This window comes from Octopus sinensis, linkage group LG2, assembly GCF_006345805.1.
Source record: "Octopus sinensis linkage group LG2, ASM634580v1, whole genome shotgun sequence".
In the NCBI taxonomy this organism is placed as follows: Eukaryota; Metazoa; Mollusca; class Cephalopoda; order Octopoda; family Octopodidae; genus Octopus; species Octopus sinensis.
Genome location: NC_042998.1, coordinates 169,553,705 through 169,569,596, shown reverse-complemented (window position 1 = coordinate 169,569,596; position 15,892 = coordinate 169,553,705). Strand labels below are relative to the sequence as shown.

General features: G+C 34.4%; 1 protein-coding gene across 1 annotated transcript in view; it reads right to left on the bottom strand.

The window, feature by feature from the left end:
* Positions 1 to 6,866, bottom strand: part of LOC115232357 (tripartite motif-containing protein 59) — a 149,609-nt gene extending 142,743 nt beyond the window's left edge. The window contains exon 1 of the mRNA XM_029802198.2: positions 6,368 to 6,866. The gene's annotated coding sequence lies outside the window, so the exon portion shown is untranslated. The remainder of the gene's footprint in view (positions 1 to 6,367) is intronic.
* Between the last annotated feature and the right edge of the window lie 9,026 nt (positions 6,867 to 15,892).

The following is a 15,892-nucleotide window of genomic DNA, read 5'->3' as shown; positions in this document are numbered from 1 at the left end:
AGAAAATTATCAAGTGTATTTCGTGTCTGTCAAGTATCCGCGATTCTAAATTTATTCTCAGACACCAGGGATATTACTGAAGAAACTTTAATAATGAGTCCTAGTAAAGCCCGAAATTTTGGAGGGGACTAGTCGATTACTCAGGTACTCAACTGATACTTATTTTATCTGTTTCTTTGTTACCCACAAGGGGGGCTAAACATAGATGGGACAAACAAGGACAGACAAACGGATTAAGTCGATTACATCGACTCCGGTGCTCAACTGATACTTATTTTATTGACTCCGAAAGGATGAAAGGCAAAGTCGACCTCGGCGGAATTTGAATTCAGAACATAAAGACGGATGAAATACCGCTAAGGATTTTGTCCGGCACGCTAACGGTTCTGCCACCTTGCCAGCTTAACATTAATGGGATCAGAAAATATAAGGGAACTCCTAAGTTACAGAACTATTAACCTATCAATGAGTCCTAACATAAACGTTAGAATTCTCTCTCCGTGTATGAGCAAGGCGATCTTTCGAATTTTGTACAAGATAGCGAATAAAGTTAAATAAACTACACAAAATCAAAGTAAAAAAATAATCATTAATAATCGACAATGATATGTATGTATAGACATTGTTCACTTCGTATACAAATGCCTAGAAAGTTTCCACATCATTCCTCAAATGCTATTTATTATTATCCTGTGATTTATACTTCAGTTTACATATACATACATATAATTCATTTTAGACTAAATTATTTTAGAATTATTATCGAATATTTCTGTACGTTTCAGTTTCCGTACGGTCTTGCTATCTTATATGTACATACTTCGAAAGATCATTTAAAAGCTAGCTTGGAAGACATGCACATTATATAAATAAAAACATGTCGGGAAGACAGAGAGAATGAACTATGGTAAAAAAAAAATGTTTTTAACGGTATAACTGTCAACCATTATGCTTGCTTTACACTAACACGTACAGTAAATCTAGAAATAACTGGTTTAAACAAAGATATTATCATAAATTGCGACAAAACGGTGAGATAATAAATAAAAAAGAAGATAAAAAGACTAATGTACACACAACACAATCGACATTTGTGACAGTAATTGTTCTGAGGAGAGAAAAGGACGGACTCGTCTAAAAGATTAACAAATGTATGGCAAAACGGAAGAGATGCGGGGGGGAAAAGACGTACAAACTAAGAAAGGCAGAGAGAAAATAAAGACAAAGAACGTTTGTGAACTGGAATATAATATATGCATATTGTATAAGTATAGAGATATGTATTCGTATGTGTATGTATATAACTTTTTGTCGTGTCTACATATGGGTTCGAGCCGCACGGGGAGCCGTTGAATTGGAGTTATTTTCAATCCAATGTTTATTCACATGCTATTTATAGCGTTATGTATGCTTCGACATCTACTGTTCTCTATATGCATCTGATGTGTTCTTTTCTAAGGCGTTCAAATGATTTGAGGGAGATTCAGCTGTCGTTTCTAGCAGGTTGGGCAACCGGTAAAAGACTCCCTTCACTGACTCATTTTGATATTATTGCCAGTGTTGTTTCGAAAAAGCAGTGAAACTGCCTTTTGTTTAAATACACAATAACGATTTGTACTTCAATAGAAAAACGGGAAGTGGAAAGGCTTTCAGTTCTAGAGGGAAAATCGGTTTAGTTAATTTGTGTCTATTTAACTCCTTTTTTTCTTCAATGTTCTTTCTCCTATTCATACAGTCAGCACCCCTGGGAAATTTTGCAATGTCGCTATTTTATATTATAAAGTATCCACTGATTAAGTGGATACTTTTTACACAAAAACTATCCTCTCAATTTTCTATTGTGTCTGGGGAGAGTCATTTTCTTTTTGTGCCTTATTATAAGGCACAAAAAGAAAATGACTCTCCTCAGACACAATAGAATATGCTTCAACACACGAACTCATATAAAGAATCTTGCAAACCAAATCCAAAAACGAAATATCCTCTCAATTGTTTTATCTTGTAAAGAGATCTAAGGCCAAAAAGTTGAGAGCTGACAAAGATCAAACTCACAGTCCACTATATGTCTCCATTTAACTTTCAATTAATATAATTTCGCAATCCTTTCTTTCGCCTTCCTCAACAAAAATTGTTATTAACGCTAACGACAATGTCTTCTTTGAGCTTAATTTCAAATCATGAAAAATGTTTGATTCACTTGGTAAGTTAGTTCACACTTAACCCCTTGCCTGTCCTCCAAAGCATTTTTATAGATCCGATGTCTATACTGGTTTTCAAACTTTTGGTTAGTCCCTATTTCATATGTTCAGAGTACTATAAAGCTTTCCATACATAAGTCCTGAGTTACTCTGGTGGTTAAAGAATACGGGAATGTGTATCATGTATGGTGCAAGGACGTCGGGGAAATATATCCTGTGTAACATAAGGGGCTAACTTTCTGTTACTAAGTCTGAGATAGAACGGTGTTTACAACTTTCTGGTTAGAAGATAGAGTTGGGAGAGGTTAATAGCGTAGAAGGGCCCAAAACAAAGTAGCTCCGAGAACAAACAAAAACAAAATGACATTGTTAAATGTACGAAGTCGTTGAAATGGAATTGGGTTGGACATGTCATAAAAATGAATGACAATAGTGAATGAAAAGCTGACACACTGGAATCCATTCCAGTGGAATACAAAAGAAACACACAGTGGAAAAAGGCACACTGGAATCCAAAAGAAACATGATGGCAACGAATAAAATCGGACGATTGGATATCCAACAGTAGAGAAAGCAACGGTTAATTCCATCGTATACAATTAGTTTTCAGTTTAAAACCTTAAAAGTTAACAGGTGTAGGGAGGGGTTTCCAAAAGGGTAAATAAGATATAGAGAGTGAACAGAAAGATATCTGGAATATTAGTACAGGCAACAGTTGCTTTGGAGAATTTAGATGCCGGAGGTATACACTCCACAAATTTAAAAGGGTAAAAGCTATGGTAAATAGCGGCGAAATATATAGAGAAATGACACTTGCAACATTGAGAGAGAGAGGTTACGAATGGTGCAACATTAGAATGAAGTCACTTTAGGAAATTAAAAATTTACGTTCTTTCCCACCTCTTGCACTAAAGAAAAGAACGTGTAACGGAGGAAGCCAGGGCATTCGTTTGAACAGGACTCTCAATCATTTATCTTCGAACCAACAAGGAAATTTCTACGTGATGACACAACCTGCTAGAAAAGTTTTATTTTATTAGTTTTTCTTTTTGTTAGATCTGAGGAGGACCGTAACTTTCGCAAACTCTTTGGTACTTGCAAGTTCCGTTTAAACCACTGAAAAATAACTTCAGTTAAATCATGTGCATAGAAATGAATTCTCTGCATGTTTTACTTGAAGTTCTAAGGAGAAAAGGATAGGCATAATAGTTGAAGGTTCTGGAGCGGGGGTAATATAGATGACGAAAATAGGTTTCTGGGCTATTTAATGCCAACCAGTCGAGTGATCTTTCTTCGAGAGTCTGCAGGTGTAGCGGTAGCACCGTCCCAGGGGTGGGAGCAGTACTCCAATGAGGGTTGATATCTGTTGGAGTTTGAAGTATTTTCCAGCTCTAAAGAGAAAGGCCAGTACTTCAGATCCAAACATATGTTAAAGATGTACGTTCGCCAGGAGAAATCTTCAATCATTTTGACGTTTACCATTTGGATGTCAAGATAGCTATAGTTGCGTGGTGCACTGTTTATTGGTAGTAAGGTGCAGTTATTTGTTGTTATTGTTTACATTTTACTGTCAAAGAAAACAAAACTAGCATAACTCTATAGGGGCGTTCAAAGTTTCTGTGCAGATTTAACATGAAGTGTCTTGGATACATGGGAATGGTTCATAGATGCGATGTCAAGATAGCAGAAGTGTAGGACGTTGTTGTGAGAGACGGTCTATAAGAGGAAAAGTGTGGGAAGAAAAACCGGACCCCCAGCGGTGCTGTGGCTCAGAAAAGCAGTCAAAATCTCATCTCAACCTACCAATTTGAATTTAAAAAAAAAAAAAAAAGACAACAGATAATGTAGACTTTAAAACCTTTGAAAAGACAGGGCAGTCACGGCTGGAATAACTTTGATTACAGATTACCTTGATCAGAGATGACCCGGGGTTAATATACAACAAATTGTCATGTTCTTTCTCTACCAAATTTTGTGAGGGGAAAGAGTAATTTATAATACATCTTTTTAGGCACTTTTCTGTTTGGCTACTTTTAATAGTTATCTAAGTCGGTAGGAAGAAACTTCCAAACGAAGGTTAGGGTCAATAAAAATTTAAGCATTTTACCGGTCCAATGAAAGATAATAGCAAGTCTACGGATTAATTTTCGCGCCAATTACTCTTACAGGACGTTTATGTTGTAAATAGTTTTTGACCGTAATGTTTGTTTCTAACTTTGGGTAAGGCCACAAATTTTGGAAGTGAGTACAATTTAATTTGCCACAACGAAGTTTTCAGATCCATTTCATAAAATGTAGCATCAAATTTTCAAAGGAAGCAGCCCAACATTAAAATTTTCCTTGTAAATAAAAAATATATAAATAAGGATTGCCTGTTGGGCCGTTCTAATTAATTAGTAATTTAGTATGATATTCAATAGGATACATATTTTTTAAAATTAAAATTTTAAGTTACAAATATCCAACTTTGCTCAAGAAAAGCAGCTTAATCCGTTATTTACAGCTGAATCAAGCAACTCTGGCCACAGAATTTACTATCTCTAAAAGAATGAAAATAAAACCTGATGAGAATAAAAGCACAGCAAGGGCATTTCCTCCGGTGTTCCAGTATTTCTGCTATCCATCGCCCTGATGTCGGTTTGCATTTTTCCTTAATAATTACAGAAATAACTACTATACTCTTATATATAGAAATATAGACTTTCTAGACTCGAAGCCAGAAATATGACAGTAAACGGTAGAACAGTCTACTATACCGATCCTTGTACTTGACTGACACTTTAATTTATTAACCACAAAAGATTGAAAGGAAAAATTGATCTCGACAGGGTTTGAACTTGGAACATAAAGAACCAGAGCAAATGCTGCAAAGTATAGTACTCTCCGACACACACACAGGTGAATGGACTAACGGAAGTAGCACTCAATACATTTAAACAAGAGTTATATTTTTTGTAACAACAGTTTGCTTCGGTTTGAATCAAACTGTTTATTTGATAGAAAGAAATTATAGGCAGCCTGTATATGAATGAGAACTACACAAAGAAAAATAATGCACATAGGATAAATCACGTTGCTATAAGTTTTTCTTGGTTTTATTTAGTCATCTACCCGACCACAAGCAACTTCTTGACAAGGGATACTGTTAATAGAAATACAAATTATATAGCATCATCCACGACAATTTAAAAAACAATTATTTGTATAGTTTGCATTCCAACCACATGGTTTCACGTTCAGACTCACTGCGGGGTACCTTGGGTGTCTTCTACTATAGTATCGGGCCGACCAAACCTTGTGAGTGGATTTGGTAGATGAAAACTGAAAGAAGCCTTTTGTATGAACATGTGTTCCCCACCACCACTTGACAACCGGCGTTAGTGTGTTTACGTCCCTGTAACTTAGCGATTCAGCAAAAGACTCCAGGTTTTTAAAAAATGTACTGGAGTCGATTCATTCAACTAAAATTTTTTCAATGCGATGCCCCGGCATAGCCGCAATCTAATGGGTGAAACCAGTGGAAGATAAAAAGATATGTTTGTAATTCAGAAGATCCCAAACGTTAACACAAACTGAATCTATTAAGATAATTTTCTCCAAATCTATTATTTTCTCAGCATCTGTTAACATAATTGTTTCGGGTTTACGATCTAAAAACCATTCATTTAAAGAACGTTTTTGCTACTGGACGTTCCATACAATTCTGTCCTGCAAATAATATGCAAGTTATGTATGATTACTCGAAACTATTTTAAAACTTATGAGTAACAAGTGAATAAATATATATATATATATATATATATATATATATTACAGAAAAAAAGCTGTATCGTTGGGTATACATACATACACATATGGGGATAGATAGATAAATAGATACGAAAGAATGCCGGTGTATGTCATTCATGATGATGCTCAAATCCAGGGCTCCTAATTACGAAAAATAGCATTTTGTAAACAACATTAATATCAAACATTCAGTGTTTAGAAAAAGTTGATCAATTCTGTTTCTTTCTGTACCAATGGGGAAGCAAAATTTATAATAATAAAACTCCTGCAAAAAACGTCAAAATTACCTAGGAAGTGTGATGGCATAACAGGTGTCAGATTGAGATAAAGCGGAATATATAGATATGAATAAAGAAAAGAAGAAAAAAGAATATACTCACTGTTATAGCTTTCTTTAGATATTAAAGGTCCTGTATCGTGGAAAGATTTAAAAACTAATCAAAAACACTAATAATCTGTAATATTCGTTCAAACTACCGCCCAGTAAATCACTTAAAATTTTACTATGAAATATAAAATTAGTTTCTCATTGTAAGCAGATTCCTTGACGCCACTTTCGGGTAAGTAAATAAAACTACACGTGTATACTTATTTACTCGTATGCACATATACTTTTCTTATACGTTGCGTATAGTTGAATGTATGTGTGAGAGAGAGAAATCTCATGTCTTTGTGTATGTGTGAAAGAAAAATAATTGCTTGCCAGTGGTGGTGGTGGTGGAAGCTAAATGAGTATTGAAAACAAAAGACATAATAAAGTCAAAACATGTGATATGTATGAGTATATGCGAAATGAAAAAAATTTTTAGATCCTGTGCTTGGACTAAAAATATAATAAATACCATGTAGAGAGCTAAGTGACAGTTATCTGAATTTACTTTCAGTTGAGATTTACTGTTCATATGTATTCCCATAAGCAGATTCACACACACAGGCCCACATACATATATCTATACACGGAAAATACCTTAATGTAGCTGTTGCGTTGGCGGGATTGTCACACCTTATTACAGTCACACAGCAGCATGTCCATATTCAAACAAATAAATACAACTTGAGTTCAGTTCACACACGTATTCTCAGCAACTGAATATATTAATTATGCAACAATGCTTTTAAAGCATTCAGAAGGAGTTCAAATCCTGCCGTGATCATCTTCGATCTTCCATTACAACGGGGATTGATAAAGTACGGGTCGGTTTTAAGTCCCCGAAACTGGAAAAATTAAAAAACTAAAAGCAACTTATTCTGCAACAAACGTTATATTCTTATATTAAGTGTTCTAGATTTGAAGGAAATTCTAAAATAAGATTTAATTCATATATACAACATAACTTCGTACGCCAGCACATTTTTGTTATTGTTGTTGACAAATACATGTATGTAAAACTGTCACCACACGAAGGCGGCGAACTGACAGAATTATTACAAGGCCAAAAAAAAAATGTTTAGCCGCATTTCTCCGACTTTACGATCTGAGTTCGAATGCCGCCGCCGAAGTTCGACATTGTCGTTCATCTTTTCGGTTTCGATAAAAGTAGTACCAGGTGAACACTGGAGTCAATGTAATCGACTTATGCCATCCCCAAAATTGCTGAACTTTTACCAAAATTTGAAATATACACCTATAAAGTGAGAACAATTTTATACACACACACACACGTATATATATATTATATATATATATATAATATATATATATATATATATATATATGTATGTATGTATATATATATATATGTATGTATGTATATATATATATATGTATGTATGTATATATATATATATGTATGTATGTATATATATATGTATGTATGTATATATATATGTATGTATGTATATATATATATATGTATGTATGTATATATATATATATATATGTATGTATATATATATATATGTATGTATATATATGTATGTATATATATGTATGTATATATATATATAAATATATATATATAAGTATGTATATATATGTATGTATATATATGTATGTATGTATGTATATGTATGTATATATATGTATGTATATATATATATGTATGTATATATATATATATGTATGTATATATATATATATGTATGTATATATATATATGTATGTATATATATATATATATGTATGTATATATATATATGTATGTATATATATATATATATGTATGTATATATATATATGTATGTATGTATATATATGTATGTATATATATATATATTTATGTATATATATATATGTATGTATATATATATATATATATATATGTATGTGTATATATATATGTATGTATATATATATATGTATGTATATATATATATATGTGTGTGTGTGTGTATATGTATATATATGTATGTGTGTATATATATATATGTATGTGTATATATATATATATTATATATATATATATATGTGTATATATATATATGTGCGTATATGTATGTGCGTATATGTATATGTGTGTGTGTTTATATATGTAACCCTACTGGTACCATGTAAGGCAAGATTTCCTTCCCCACCCCACCCCATCCCCAAAAAAACACCCCTATTAAATAAAAATTTTTTCTCTACGGAGATTATGAATCTGCAAAAAAAATTGGCAAAAATCGGCATTTTGAAATTACCCCACCTCCTTAATTCTTCATTTTTAACTTTTTTTCAGAATTTTTTTTACAAAATATGCAGAAAAATACGGAGATTATGATTCTGAAAAAAATTTCCAAAAAGTTTTGTAAAATATTTTTTTCCCTTTTTTTTTTTTTTTTTTTTTTTTGTCAAAATATACGGAAAGTACGGATATTAAGATTCTGAAACCAATTTCCAAAAATTTTTCTACTTATGGTTAGGGTTGGGGTTTTGGGGTTAGGGCTGCGGAAAAAGTGAAAAACATGAAGAAATTGATGGGGAATAATGGGGTGGAGGGGAAAAAATTCCGATTTCTTGCAATTTTCTGAAATCTCCGTATCCGAAAACGTGGGTTTTTGGCAAAAAAAAATTTTTTTAAACACAATAATTTGCGAGGAAATGGGCGGAGACGGGAGGAAGTCTTTCCCCACAACCTGTTCCATGGTCGGGTTGTCAGTGACTAAACTGGTAATCCCACCAGGCTTGCTTGGTGAGGTGGGTCCTCGTTGAACACCCTGCGGGACAAAAGATAAGATCTGTCAAAGGGCGGAGGAACTCCAACGTAGTCAACGGCCATTCAACTACATGTGTTTGTGTGTGTGTATTGTATATATTGCATTTTAAACTCTGTGTGTGTGTGTATTGTATATAGTGTATTTCAGCATGTGTGTACATATTGTCTATTGTTTCTTTAAATTGTATATATTGTATGTAAGTCTTATTTTTAATTTTTTCTCAGTTTTATCTCAATTTTTAATTTGTATTTCTCTTATTTTAGTTTTTTTTTTTTTTTAATAAATAGATTAGGGGTGGATAGAGCTCCTCTGTTTACCTAAGCCATGGCAAAGGCAATCTACCCAGGAGAAAGTAACTCTGAACTTAAATACTTCACTGCTGTCTTGTAGTTAGCCTTTGGTTGGGCAAAGACTGGGAGAAGGACACTCTGATATAAAACCTGCGACTGCAAATACACCCAATGATGTCAACTTGCTCTTCTTTTTGGATAATGCTTTGTAGTTTAGAGAGTGGGAATGGTTGCTGTGCAAAACTTTTCCTCACTTTAAAAAGTGTCAAGCACATGTATTGCTGGAGAGGAAAAAGAAATGGACATCTTGTATGTACATGGCTGGCTGAAGCTTAAAAAGGCACATCTAAACAATGAAAGTTCTTATTGATAATGAAGCAAATGGCAAAAAGGGCTCGGGAACATTTTGTTCTGTGGTCTGGCCTAGCAGGTATCATCCTGCAACTGTGAGTAAATTCAAGTTAAGATACAAGCCTATGAATATAGGATGCTGGAATGTTCGAACATTATTAGACAATGATTGTCTGAAATCTCATCCAGAGAGAAGATCCACGCTTGTTGCAAAAGAGTTACAGCGATATGATATGGATGTTGTATGTAATGTTAGCCAAAACAAGAATTCATGGAAAGGGGAATTTTTTTAGAGAAATCTGCTGGGAATCATTTATTTTGGAGTGGTAGAGAGAAAACCTATAAGAGAAAATCAGGAGTGGGATTTGCCATCAAAACCACTCTGGCTTCAAAACTTGAGAAACTACCATGTGGTCATTCGGATTGTTTAATGTCTTTAAGACTTCCATTAAGAAAAAATCGCTATGCAACACTCATAAGTGCATATGCTCCAACTATGAATTCATCAGAGGATGATAAACTTGTCTTCCTTCTTTCATTTGCTGTATACATAACAATCTGTGAGAGTGACCATGCTTTACCAGTTAGCTATCAGGTGTAAACCATTCATTTTAATATCCAATAACCACAACCAATTTCTGAGAGGTAGGTGCTATAAGGTAGCACACTAAGATGATGGATAAAATAACTCTGGATGTTTCTCTAAAGAACATACCTATACCCAGCAGGAAGGATTATATATATATGATCTTTTGGAGAAAACAAACCAATTTGTACATAGAATGTTGTGGAAAGTTTCCTTGCAGAGGATGATCCGGTTCTTGACTGAGGATAGAAAGCTTCAAATGAGTCGTCCTTGTTTTTTTGTATCGTCTATCTGGATGTTTTGTTGTCCCTTTTTGTATCACCTAGTTGTCCGGATGTTTTGCATTCATGTCCCATTTTGTATTTGTATTTTATATATATATATATATATATAATTAATCAATATAGGGTGGCAAGGAAAATTTTGTAGAATTTTATTGCCACCAGCGGCCCAGTGGGAAAAAATTTAAATAGTCATAGACCATTTTTAAGTTCAACATTAACAATTAAGGAACGGCCATAATAGGCCATTCACCCACTAGAAATAACAGCCAGAGCTTCTACCGCAAATAAAGATCAATTCCGTAAACAGGAGAAAATTAAAAAAACATTTACCCTGTAATTTCTTGTATGGTATACCGTTTCATCCGCTGTTTAATGGTAAACTAACCTGATTAAATTAAATCAAGCTAATCTTCCATAAGCCCTCGGATTCTTCAGCAAGAAATAGCTCAAGTCGGAACAGATATTTACACGAGGCATACCCAATCTTGCCAAGGCAATATCTGACCTAAAATTTTCAAATCGTCGCACTCGCGCCAAATTTATCGGCAGCAAATAAATATCAGCCGTCGATTCCATTACGGAATTAACCAAAAAATTCATAATTAATCAATATAGGGTGGCAAGGAAAATTTTGTAGAATTTTATTGCCACCAGCGGCCCAGTGGGAAAAAATTTAAATAGTCATAGACCATTTTTAAGTTCAACATTAACAATTAAGGAACGGCCATAATAGGCCATTCACCCACTAGAAATAACAGCCAGAGCTTCTACCGCAAATAAAGATCAATTCCGTAACAGGAGAAAATTAAAAAAACATTTACCCTGTAATTTCTGTACGGTATATACCGTTTCATCCGCTGTTTAATGGTAAACTAACCTGATTAAATTAAATCAAGCTAATCTTCCATAAGCCCTCGGATTCTTCAGCAAGAAATAGCTCAAGTCGGAACAGATATTTACACGAGGCATACCCAATCTTGCCAAGGCAATATCTGACCTAAAATTTTCAAATCGTCGCACTCGCGCCAAATTTATCGGCAGCAAATAAATATCAGCCATCGATTCCATTACGGAATTAACCAAAAAATTCATAATTAATCAATATAGGGTGGCAAGGAAAATTTTGTAGAATTTTATTGCCACCAGCGGCCCAGTGGGAAAAAATTTAAATAGTCATAGACCATTTTTAAGTTCAACATTAACAATAAGGAACGGCCATAATAGGCCATTCACCCACTAGAAATAACAGCCAGAGCTTTACCGCAAATAAAGATCAATTCCGTAAACAGGAGAAAATTAAAAAAACATTACCCTGTAATTTCTTGTATGGTATACCGTTTCATCCGCTGTTTAATGGTAAACTAACCTGATTAAATTAAATCAAGCTAATCTTCCATAAGCCCTCGGATTCTTCAGCAAGAAATAGCTCAAGTCGGAACAGATATTTACACGAGGCATACCCATCTTGCCAAGGCAATATCTGACCTAAAATTTTCAAATCGTCGCACTCGCGCCAAATTTATCGGCAGCAAATAAATATCAGCCGTCGATTCCATTACGGAATTAACCAAAAAATTCATAATTATCAATATAGGGTGGCAAGGAAAATTTTGTAGAATTTTATTGCCACCAGCGGCCCAGTGGGAAAAAATTTAAATAGTCATAGACCATTTTTAAGTTCAACATTAACAATTAAGGAACGGCCATAATAGGCCATTCACCCACTAGAAATAACAGCCAGAGCTTCTACCGCAAATAAAGATCAATTCCGGTAAACAGGAGAAAATTAAAAAAACATTTACCCTGTAATTTCTTGTACGGTATACCGTTTCATCCGCTGTTTAATGGTAAACTAACCTGATTAAATTAAATCAAGCTAATCTTCCATAAGCCCTCGGATTCTTCAGCAAGAAATAGCTCAAGTCGGAACAGATATTTACACGAGGCATACCCAATCTTGCCAAGGCAATATCTGACCTAAAATTTTCAAATCGTCGCACTCGCGCCAAATTTATCGGCAGCAAATAAATATCAGCCATCGATTCCATTACGGAATTAACCAAAAAATTCATAATTAATCAATATAGGGTGGCAAGGAAAATTTTGTAGAATTTTATTGCCACCAGCGGCCCAGTGGGAAAAAATTTAAATAGTCATAGACCATTTTTAAGTTCAACATTAACAATTAAGGAACGGCCATAATAGGCCATTCACCCACTAGAAATAACAGCCAGAGCTTCTACCGCAAATAAAGATCAATTCCGTAAACAGGAGAAAATAAAAAAACATTTACCCTGTAATTTCTTGTACGGTATACCGTTTCATCCGCTGTTTAATGGTAAACTAACCTGATTAAATTAAATCAAGCTAATCTTCCATAAGCCCTCGGATTCTTCAGCAAGAAATAGCTCAAGTCGAACAGATATTTACACGAGGCATACCCAATCTTGCCAAGGCAATATCTGACCTAAAATTTTCAAATCGTCGCACTCGCGCCAAATTTATCGGCAGCAAATAAATATCAGCCGTCGATTCCATTACGGAATTAACCAAAAAATTCATAATTAATCAATATAGGGTGGCAAGGAAAATTTTGTAGAATTTTATTGCCACCAGCGGCCCAGTGGAAAAAATTTAAATAGTCATAGACCATTTTTAAGTTCAACATTAACAATTAAGGAACGGCCATAATAGGCCATTCACCCACTAGAAATAACAGCCAGAGCTTCTACCGCAAATAAAGATCAATTCCGTAAACAGGAGAAAATTAAAAAAACATTTACCCTGTAATTTCTTGTACGGTATACCGTTTCATCGCTGTTTAATGGTAAACTAACCTGATTAAATTAATCAAGCTATCTTCCATAAGCCCTCGGATTCTTCAGCAAGAAATAGCTCAAGTCGGAACAGATATTTACACGAGGCATACCCAATCTTGCCAAGGCAATATCTGACCTAAAATTTTCAAATCGTCGCACTCGCGCCAAATTTATCGGCAGCAAATAATATCAGCCATCGATTCCATTACGGAATTAACAAAAAAATTCATAATTAATCAATATAGGGTGGCAAGGAAAATTTTGTAGAATTTTATGCCACCAGCGGCCAGTGGGAAAAAATTTAAATAGTCATAGACCATTTTTAAGTTCAACATTAACAATTAAGGAACGGCCATAATAGGCCATTCACCCACTAGAAATAACAGCCAGAGCTTCTACCGCAAATAAAGATCAATTCCGTAAACAGGAGAAAATTAAAAAAACATTTACCCTGTAATTTCTTGTACGGTATACCGTTTCATCCGCTGTTTAATGGTAAACTAACCTGATTAAATTAAATCAAGCTAATCTTCCATAAGCCTCGGATTCTTCAGCAAGAAATAGCTCAAGTCGAACAGATATTTACACGAGGCATACCCAATCTTGCCAAGGCAATATCTGACCTAAAATTTTCAAATCGTCGCACTCGCGCCAAATTTATCGGCAGCAAATAAATATCAGCCGTCGATTCCATTACGGAATTAACAAAAAAATTCATAATTAATCATATAGGGTGGCAAGGAAAATTTTGTAGAATTTTATTGCCACCAGCGGCCCAGTGGGAAAAAATTTAAATAGTCATAGACCATTTTTAAGTTCAACATTAACAATAAGGAACGGCCATAATAGGCCATTCACCCACTAGAAATAACAGCCAGAGCTTCTACCGCAAATAAAGATCAATTCCGTAAACAGGAGAAAATTAAAAAAACATTTACCCTGTAATTTCTTGTACGGTATACCGTTTCATCCGCTGTTTAATGGTAAACTAACCTGATTAAATTAAATCAAGCTATCTTCATAAGCCCTCGGATTCTTCAGCAAGAAATAGCTCAAGTCGGAACAGATATTTACACGAGGCATACCCAATCTTGCCAAGGCAATATCTGACCTAAAATTTTCAAATCGTCGCACTCGCGCCAAATTTATCGGCAGCAAATAAATATCAGCCGTCGATTCCATTACGGAATTAACCAAAAAATTCATAATTAATCAATATGGGTGGCAAGGAAAATTTTGTAGAATTTTATTGCCACCAGCGGCCCAGTGGGAAAAAATTTAAATAGTCATAGACCATTTTTAAGTTCAACATTAACAATTAAGGAACGGCCATAATAGGCCATTCACCCACTAGAAATAACAGCCAGAGCTTCTACCGCAAATAAAGATCAATTCCGTAAACAGGAGAAAATTAAAAAAACATTTACCCTGTAATTTCTTGTACGGTATACCGTTTCATCCGCTGTTTAATGGTAAACTAACCTGATTAAATTAATCAAGCTAATCTTCCATAAGCCCTCGGATTCTTCAGCAAGAAATAGCTCAAGTCGGAACAGATATTTACACGAGGCATACCCAATCTTGCCAGGCAATATCTGACCTAAAATTTTCAAATCGTCGCACTCGCGCCAAATTTATCGGCAGCAAATAAATATCAGCCGTCGATTCCATTACGGAATTAACCAAAAAATTCATAATTAATCAATATATGGGTGGCAAGGAAATTTTTGTAGAATTTTATTGCCACCAGCGGCCCAGTGGGAAAAAATTTAAATAGTCATAGACCATTTTTAAGTTCAACATTAACAATTAAGGAACGGCCATAATAGGCCATTCACCACTAGAAATAACAGCCAGAGCTTCTACCGCAAATAAAGATCAATTCCGTAAACAGGAGAAAATTAAAAAAAAAACATTACCCTGTAATTTCTTGTACGGTATACCGTTTCATCGCTGTTTAATGGTAAACTAACCTGATTAAATAAATCAAGCTAATCTTCCATAAGCCCTCGGATTCTTCAGCAAGAAATAGCTCAAGTCGGAACAGATATTTACACGAGGCATACCCAATCTTGCCAAGGCAATATCTGACCTAAAATTTTCAAATCGTCGCACTCGCGCCAAATTTATCGGCAGCAAATAAATATCAGCCGTCGATTCCATTACGGAATTAACCAAAAATTTCATAATTAATCAATATAGGGTGGCAAGGAAAATTTTGTAGAATTTTATTGCCACCAGCGGCCCAGTGGGAAAAAATTTAAATAGTCATAGACCATTTTTAAGTTCAACATTAACAATTAAGGAACGGCCATAATAGGCCATTCACCCACTAGAAATAACAGCCAGAGCTTCTACCGCAAATAAAGATCAATTCCGTAAACAGGAGAAAATTAAAAAAACATTTACCCTGTAATTCTTGTACGGTATACCGTTTCAT